The sequence below is a fragment of the Cornus florida genome, unplaced genomic scaffold (assembly GCF_030987335.1).
Source record: "Cornus florida cultivar Cherokee Brave unplaced genomic scaffold, ASM3098733v1 CherokeeBrave_3.0.0_Hap2_Chr03, whole genome shotgun sequence".
In the NCBI taxonomy this organism is placed as follows: Eukaryota; Viridiplantae; Streptophyta; class Magnoliopsida; order Cornales; family Cornaceae; genus Cornus; species Cornus florida.
In genome coordinates, this window is record NW_026775573.1 from 63,483,445 (window position 1) to 63,490,605 (window position 7,161).

Consider the following 7,161-nt stretch of genomic DNA (forward strand, 5'->3'; position numbering starts at 1 on the left):
AGGAGAAATTCCCGGATGTTGTTCAGGCGGTTTTAGCAAGGGTCACCTCTGATCATGTTCCTTTGGTTTTGGATTGTGGGGGTTTGTGTTCTCGAAAAACCCTGTTCCGATTTGAGAATATGTGGTTGAGAGCGGAGGACTTCTAAGGGAAAGTTCGTTCTTGGTGGGAGGGAGCAATAGTTACAGGTGTGCCCAACTTCATGTTAACAAAGCTCTCAAATTCGATCTTAAGCAATGGAATAAGGATGTTTTTAGGAATCTTGAATGGAGGAAGAATATAGTCTTTGCTGAATTTTTTGAGATTGATCGTCTTGAGGAGGCGGGCGGGGATGTGGAATCTCTATGTACTAGGAGAGCTTACTATCAGGTAGTTCTTGCTAAGATTGCTAGCATGGAGGAGATTTCGCGGCGACAAAAATCCCGGGCTCTTTAGCTGAAAGAGGGAGATCGTAACACATAATTTTTTTACAGACTAGCTAATGCTCAAAGGAGGAGTAACCATATAGGACGTATTCGGGTGGAAGGTGTGGAGCTGTGGAGGGAGGAAGAGGTGCGTAATGGGATCGTTTCTTTCTATCAGAAGCTTTACACAGAGCCATTAGCTTGGAGACCCAAACTCGATGGTCTCCCTTTTGAGGCCATTTTTGAGTTGGATAGAGATGGGCTTGAGATTCCTTTTACTGAAGAAGAAGTTCTAAAGGCCTTATCAAGTTGTAATGGGGACAAAGCTACGGGGCCTGACGGGTTTACTATGCATTTTCTGTTGGAAAGCTAGGCGGTAGTGAGAAATGAGGTGATGGGTACCTTTCTGGAGTTTCATTCTACTGGCGTTTTTGAGAAGTCGCTAAATGCCTCATTCATTGCCCTCATCCCTAAGAAGGGAGACGCTTCTGACATTAAGGATTTTTGACCAATCAGCTTAATGAGTTGTATTTACAAACTCATAGCTAAGGTGCTTGCTCTTAGGATGAGGGAAGTTATGGATGTGATTATCTCAGACTCCCAGAATGCTTTTGTTGGAGGAAGTCAAATTCTTGATTCTGTTCTTATCGCAGGCGAATGTGTGGATTCAAGATTGCGAAGTGGTGTTCCTGGAGTTTTATGCAAACTTGATATTGAGAAAGCATATGATCATATGAACTGGAATTTCCTACTCTACTTGTTACAAGAATGGGGTTTGGAAGTAGATGTAGGAAATGGATTGCGACATGTTTTGTTTGTCAAGTTCTCGATTCTTGTGAATGGTTCTCCCATTGGTTTTTTTGGGTGCACTAGGGGTATAAGACAAGGCGATGTCATCTTTCCTCTTTCTAATTGTTATTGAAGGCTTAAACAGACATATGCGCAGGGCAGAGGATCTTGGTCTCATCAAGGGATTCAGGGTGGGAAGAGATATAGACCATCAGGTGGAGATCTCTCGCTTACTTTTTGCAGATGACACCCTGGTTTTTTGTGATGCAGATGTGTCTCAACTCAGATATTTGAGGTGCATCCTGGCTTGTTTTCAGGCGATTTCTGGGTTGAAGGTAAACGTGGCTAAGAGTGTGCTTGTACCGGTTGGGAATGTTCAGGATATTTCTTCTTTAGCTGCAGTTCTTGGGTGTAGGGTGAGTTCTTTTCCTATTCCTTATCTAGGTTTGCCCCTAGGGGTCTCTTCCAGGATAGTGGGGAGTTGGGATTCTGTGATTGACAGGTATGCGAAGAGGTTGGCAGGATGGAAGAAGCAATATTTGTCTAAGGGGGGTTAAGTAACTCTTATCAAGAGCACTTTGTTGAGCCTCCCCATGTATTTTCTATCTATGTTCCAAATTTCATGCTCCGTTGCTGATAGGATTGAAAAAATTCAAAGGGATTTCCTTTGGGGCAGAAGGGGAGAAGAGTTCAAGTATCACCTTGTCAGGTGTGAGCAAGTTTGCAAGCCCATGAAGTTGGGTGGTCTTGGTATTAGAAGATTGATTTCTTTTAATCAAGCTCTCTTGGGAAAATGGCTGTGGAGATACGGGAAGGAAAGACATCATCTTTGGCGAAGGCTAGTCTCATGTTGGTATGGGGAAGACATTGGCGATTGGACTACCCTTCTGGTTTCTTTTGTGGGAGGAGTTGGGGCGTGGAAGTCCATTCGGAAGGGATGGGATGCCTTTTCTTCATATATCAGATTCAAAGTTCGTGATGGTAGTTGCGTCCGTTTATGGGAAGATATTTGGTGTAGGGATTAGCCATTATCTCGTACATTTCCCAGATTATACAGAATTGCAGTTGGTAAACATGCCTACGTAGCTGACTGTTATCGGCTTGATAGTAGTGGGATTACGTGGGACGTGCGTTTTTGGCGTTCATTTTAGGATTGGGAGTTGTACGAGGTAAGTGTTTTTTTGGACCATTTGTATCGACAGGAAGGAATTGGCAGAGGTTATGACAATTTGGTCTGGATTCCCTCTTCTCACGGTCGCTTTGAAGTAAGATCTTTGTTCTTTTGTCTGTCTAATTTTGTCAACCATGACTTCCCATGGAAGACCATTTGTCGCTCTATGGATCCAACTAGGGTGGCATTCTTTGTATGGATCACTGTTTGGGGCAAGATACTAACAATTGATAATTTGAGGAAGAGGGGAAATTGTTTTGTTAATTGGTGTTGCCTATGCAAGCAAGATGGGGAGTCAGTTGACCATCTCCTAATGCATTGCCTTGTGGTGCATGACTGTTGGAATCGTATTCTTGGGTTGTTTGGCATGTGTTGGGTAATGCCACGTTCTTCTAAGGATTTGATTCATGCTTGGAGAGGATGTCGTGCGAGTAGGGGTGTACGCGATTATTGGAGAATTGTCCCACATTGCATTTGGTGGTGCATCTGGAAGGAGAGAAATAGTAGAATGTTCGAAGGGAAGGAGTTGCCTACGACGACACTGAAACTTTTTATTATTCGTTCTCTCTTTAGTTATGTGAAGAGGAGTTCATGCTCCTCTTCTGCTGATTTAATTACTTTTTTGGATTCTTTGGGGCCTTAGCCCTCGGTTTCACTATTGTCTGTGGGACGCGTTCCCCTTTTGAACACCTTTTTTTTAAAAAAAAAACACTTGTACCTTGTACCTTTAGTTTCTCTTTTTCCACTTCTTCCCCTCTCAACATTCTTCCTTAAAACATTTCTATTCCAAAAGTGAATCTTCTCGAGGAAAGAGTATTCCTAATTTCAATTTTCAAATTTGAATGAGACCAGTAATTAATCTGTTCAAGGATGCATGACGTCATAAAAGATATTTTTAGCAATTTTTTAGTAATTTATTTTTTATTTTATAAATTTTATATCTTCATATAAATTAATGGATAGTGTTTGCTATAAAAAAATGTCTTTTATTGGAATGGAAAATGATCAATAACTGATCAGGTGGGTGAAAAGAACTGTACATGACAAAGAATGAAGACAGAGCAATTGAGATTATCATTGCTTCACTAGATGAAAACTTTATTACTCATTTTAATAGATCACATTTGAATTTATTTATAGAGTGTAAGGGGTGTCGTCAATTCTAGCATTGTTAGGATTCTTAGTTAAAAAATTATTGGTGCTAGCTAGGTTTGCAAATGAAATGAGCAAACGAGCTGTTCATGAAAAGCTCAGGCTCGGCTTGTTAACGAGTTCATTCGAACTCGTTCAAATAGTAAATGACCCTTAGCCGAGTCCAAATTTTGAGCTCGTTTCATAAACGAGCCAAGGTTGAACACATTGAAGCTCGACTCGTCTAATAATAAATTTGGATTTATGTTAGATAAGTTTTGTATAAATAAAGTCGATTCAAATAAGGCCCACTTCTTATCTAATTAGGCTTTTAATAAGACGTATATTGCTTTAAAATCACCCAATTGTGAAGCCCATAAAATACACTAAAACCCTTTCAGTTGTGTGCCATAAGATTACAACAAAATCTAATGGTTCTAATTAAATTGTATCCAGCAAAATAAGAGGTGGTCTCATTACCTCTCTCTCTTGCAACCTTAGCTATCACCCCTTTCTTGTAAATCCTAGCATTTCTCTCTCCCCCTCCCTCCTGTGAGCTCAATGGATAAATCCTTCTCTCATCTGTGTCTCACTGTTTTCCCGAGTTCTCTCATCTTTATGTGATTGTGATGAAGGAGCCTACAGCAGCTTCCTTTCGGTGGCCGTTGTCGATACTACCATGGCTACAATGCAAGCGGCAGTGATGCTAGATAGACCGATGGTTGCTGAAGATTGTATATATACAAATGAGCTTGAGCTGAGCCCGAGCTTAGCTAAACAATGTTGAGCCGAGCACGAGCTTGGCCTAGCCAAGCTCGTCCAAACACTTGCAGTTTCCTTTGACTTGGTTCTTATCTTTCGTTGATATATTAGTTGTCTTTGGCCACAAGCTACACAAACCAGAAACAAATTTCCTTCTAAATTATTGTTGGACTTGACTTCATAGCATTTTCCCTCCCCATAGTAATAGTCTTGTAACCTTGATCTTCAAAATTTTAATGTTTTTTCAAACATGAATTGTAATCATACGGAACACCAGGAGTCTGCTATATGGCGCAACTTAGATATGAGACTATCATACAACTATGTATAAAAGGAAGGTAATAATAGATTTTGCATTAAAAGGGACTATGACTCTATGCATATGGTTGATGCTTCAAATCGTAATTTCTGGCATAAGATAACCTGCTCATCACTAAGTGTCAAAAGCATATCTAATAGGCTAAATTACACTGGGGTTTGCCCTAATTACACACGGTGATCATTGGGCATAATTGCACCATCCTCACCTCTGGTTTTCTGTGTATGCTCAATGACCTCCCTCCCGTCAACTAGCCGTTAAAACCATCAATGAATATTTATAAAATGACTAAACTGCCCTTTACTTATATAAAAAGGAATATTAGCCTTATAAAGTAGTGTAAAATTACAAAACACCTAACCACATTTCTCTCTCTTCAAACCCACTTTTGGATATCCAAAAGCACCACCATCCACCACAACAACCTATCGTTGCCACCTCCCACAACCGAATCTCCCATCTCTCCTCATTGTCTCTCTCTGAGAAACTTCAAATCCTTATTCTTCATTGTGTTGGCCAAGGTTAGCTCAAACATACAAGTGCAATGCATGTAGGAGACCCACATGGGTGGGTCATGTTCTCTCTCTCTCTCTCTCTCTCTCTCTATATATATATATATATATACACACACACACACACACACACACACACACACCAATCCAAGTTACAATCCAGCACTATCATTGGTCTGATTTTGAGAAATGTCTTTCAATGGGTCTGCATAACACACACTCTGAAATCTACATAAACATACAGTACTACAATTCTATTAAATTTTTATATATCGTAACACTTTTATAGAAATAAGCTGAATTGAGATATATAGATCTTTCAACAGGTATTGAAATTTAGCTCTACCCCCGAATGATTAACATATTCTTTTCTTCCAATCACTCCATATATTCACCAAGAAACATTCCAATTCGTGCCCTCCTCTCCCTCTAAATTTTTTTTCACTATCATGGAACAAAATCTATTATGATATACTGAGACTTTGTTATTCCTCCAACTTTTATGGATTCTTCGAAATACCTGCAAATGTCACTAATTCAAATCCAATTGAACAAGAAATTTGAAATCTTGGGTTCTTCAAAAATTCCTTTATCTCTTTGACGACTTCTTGGGAGAGAGGAGAGATTGAAGTGAAGATGATGAGAGAGACTTGATTATCTGAGAGGGAAAGCAAACTGATATGTACCATTGACGGGTTGGAGAAATTTGGTGGGGAAGAGGATGATGCATTGTGGGTGAGAGAGGGGCAGCCGTATTACATGCCACTTTAGTCATTTCACTTGTACTATATTTTGGATAAAAATACATTATAAAATTTGCCTTATGTAATATGCACATTGGGCGATATCTATAACCAAGAAATTAATGCATCCAACTGGTCTTTTTAATTATTTTGGTAGACTTTTGCATATAAAATCTTTTGCTGTTGTCAATATTTTAATGTTTATGATATCAACTTTTATTTATTTCAGTTATAGCTATTGCAGACATATTCTGTTCTAATAATTTATATAATTGATGTTGGTTTCTTCCTTTATAGATATTTTATTGTTTTAAATTGGTGTGTCTTTGCTTCATATACATTGTAAATAAAAATTACTCATATCTTTCTTTTCTTTTTTTCTCTTTTTTTAACTCAAGAAATAAATTCCTCTGTACGTCATTTCTTCTGTGATCCTGATATATATATATTTTTTATTTGATTATTCTTCATCCCTTCTTATTCATGAGCAAAACCAGTAGCCTGACATAGGTGTTGTGCCCATTCAGGATGCTGGTGCATAATGTGAATGTAGACCTTGCTTGTACAAAGGCTGGCGACTGCCTCGGAAGGAAACAGCATAAATTGTTGCAGGTCCAACTGTGTAAAACATTTTAGTTTTGTGTATATCCGTTGTGGGTATAATATCATACTCATGTGGATGATGTATTCTTCATCGGTCTTATCATCTGCATCTTGATCGTGTTTTACAGTGGTAGGGAAAGGCAACCTTGTTAGTTCTCAAGTCAGTGACATTTTTGGACATTGTCACAGACAGCACTCAAGCAGGCAGTTGCCTTCTTGTTCGATTAGGAAGTATGCTGAATCGGCATTTTCTGAGTACTGTACATGCAAGTAATGCTTCCTATGTGTTGGATTAGTTTTGCTAAACGAGTCTCGATGTACATTTGTTAACATTTTCTTTTGTGTATTTTCTGAGTACATATTATAGTATGTACACTTTTTTGGGGTTGCAGAAGACTTGTCAAATACATGGGATGGATAGATGGTAAGGTAGTGGACTTCTTGGTTGACCCTAATCATATGTCAAATGTAGTATTTGCAACCCTGAAATGCGGAGGTCTCTTATCCTCTTCCTCCTCCTCCTCCTCCTCCTCCTCCTCCTCCTTTTATAGTATTATTTAGAAGAGGAAGCTTCCATTCCTTTTTAACTTGATCTGCTGCTGTTCTAGGTTGTGCTGTTGGTATCCTTTTGGTTTAAGTCTCCTTTTTAACACGGTTAATGTTGCAAGGAACTGAAAAAGTTGTTCACTTGCTCCCGTTGTTGCTATACTCGAGTAAGTTTTCACATTT

General features: G+C 39.0%; 1 protein-coding gene across 3 annotated transcripts in view; it reads left to right on the forward strand.

The window, feature by feature from the left end:
- Positions 1-6,826, forward strand: part of LOC132300669 (ubiquitin carboxyl-terminal hydrolase 26) — a 28,872-nt gene extending 22,046 nt beyond the window's left edge. For all 3 annotated transcript variants that reach the window (XM_059797849.1, XM_059797850.1, XM_059797848.1), the window contains one exon: positions 6,357-6,826. The gene's annotated coding sequence lies outside the window, so the exon portion shown is untranslated. The remainder of the gene's footprint in view (positions 1-6,356) is intronic.
- The last annotated feature ends 335 nt before the right edge of the window (positions 6,827-7,161 follow it).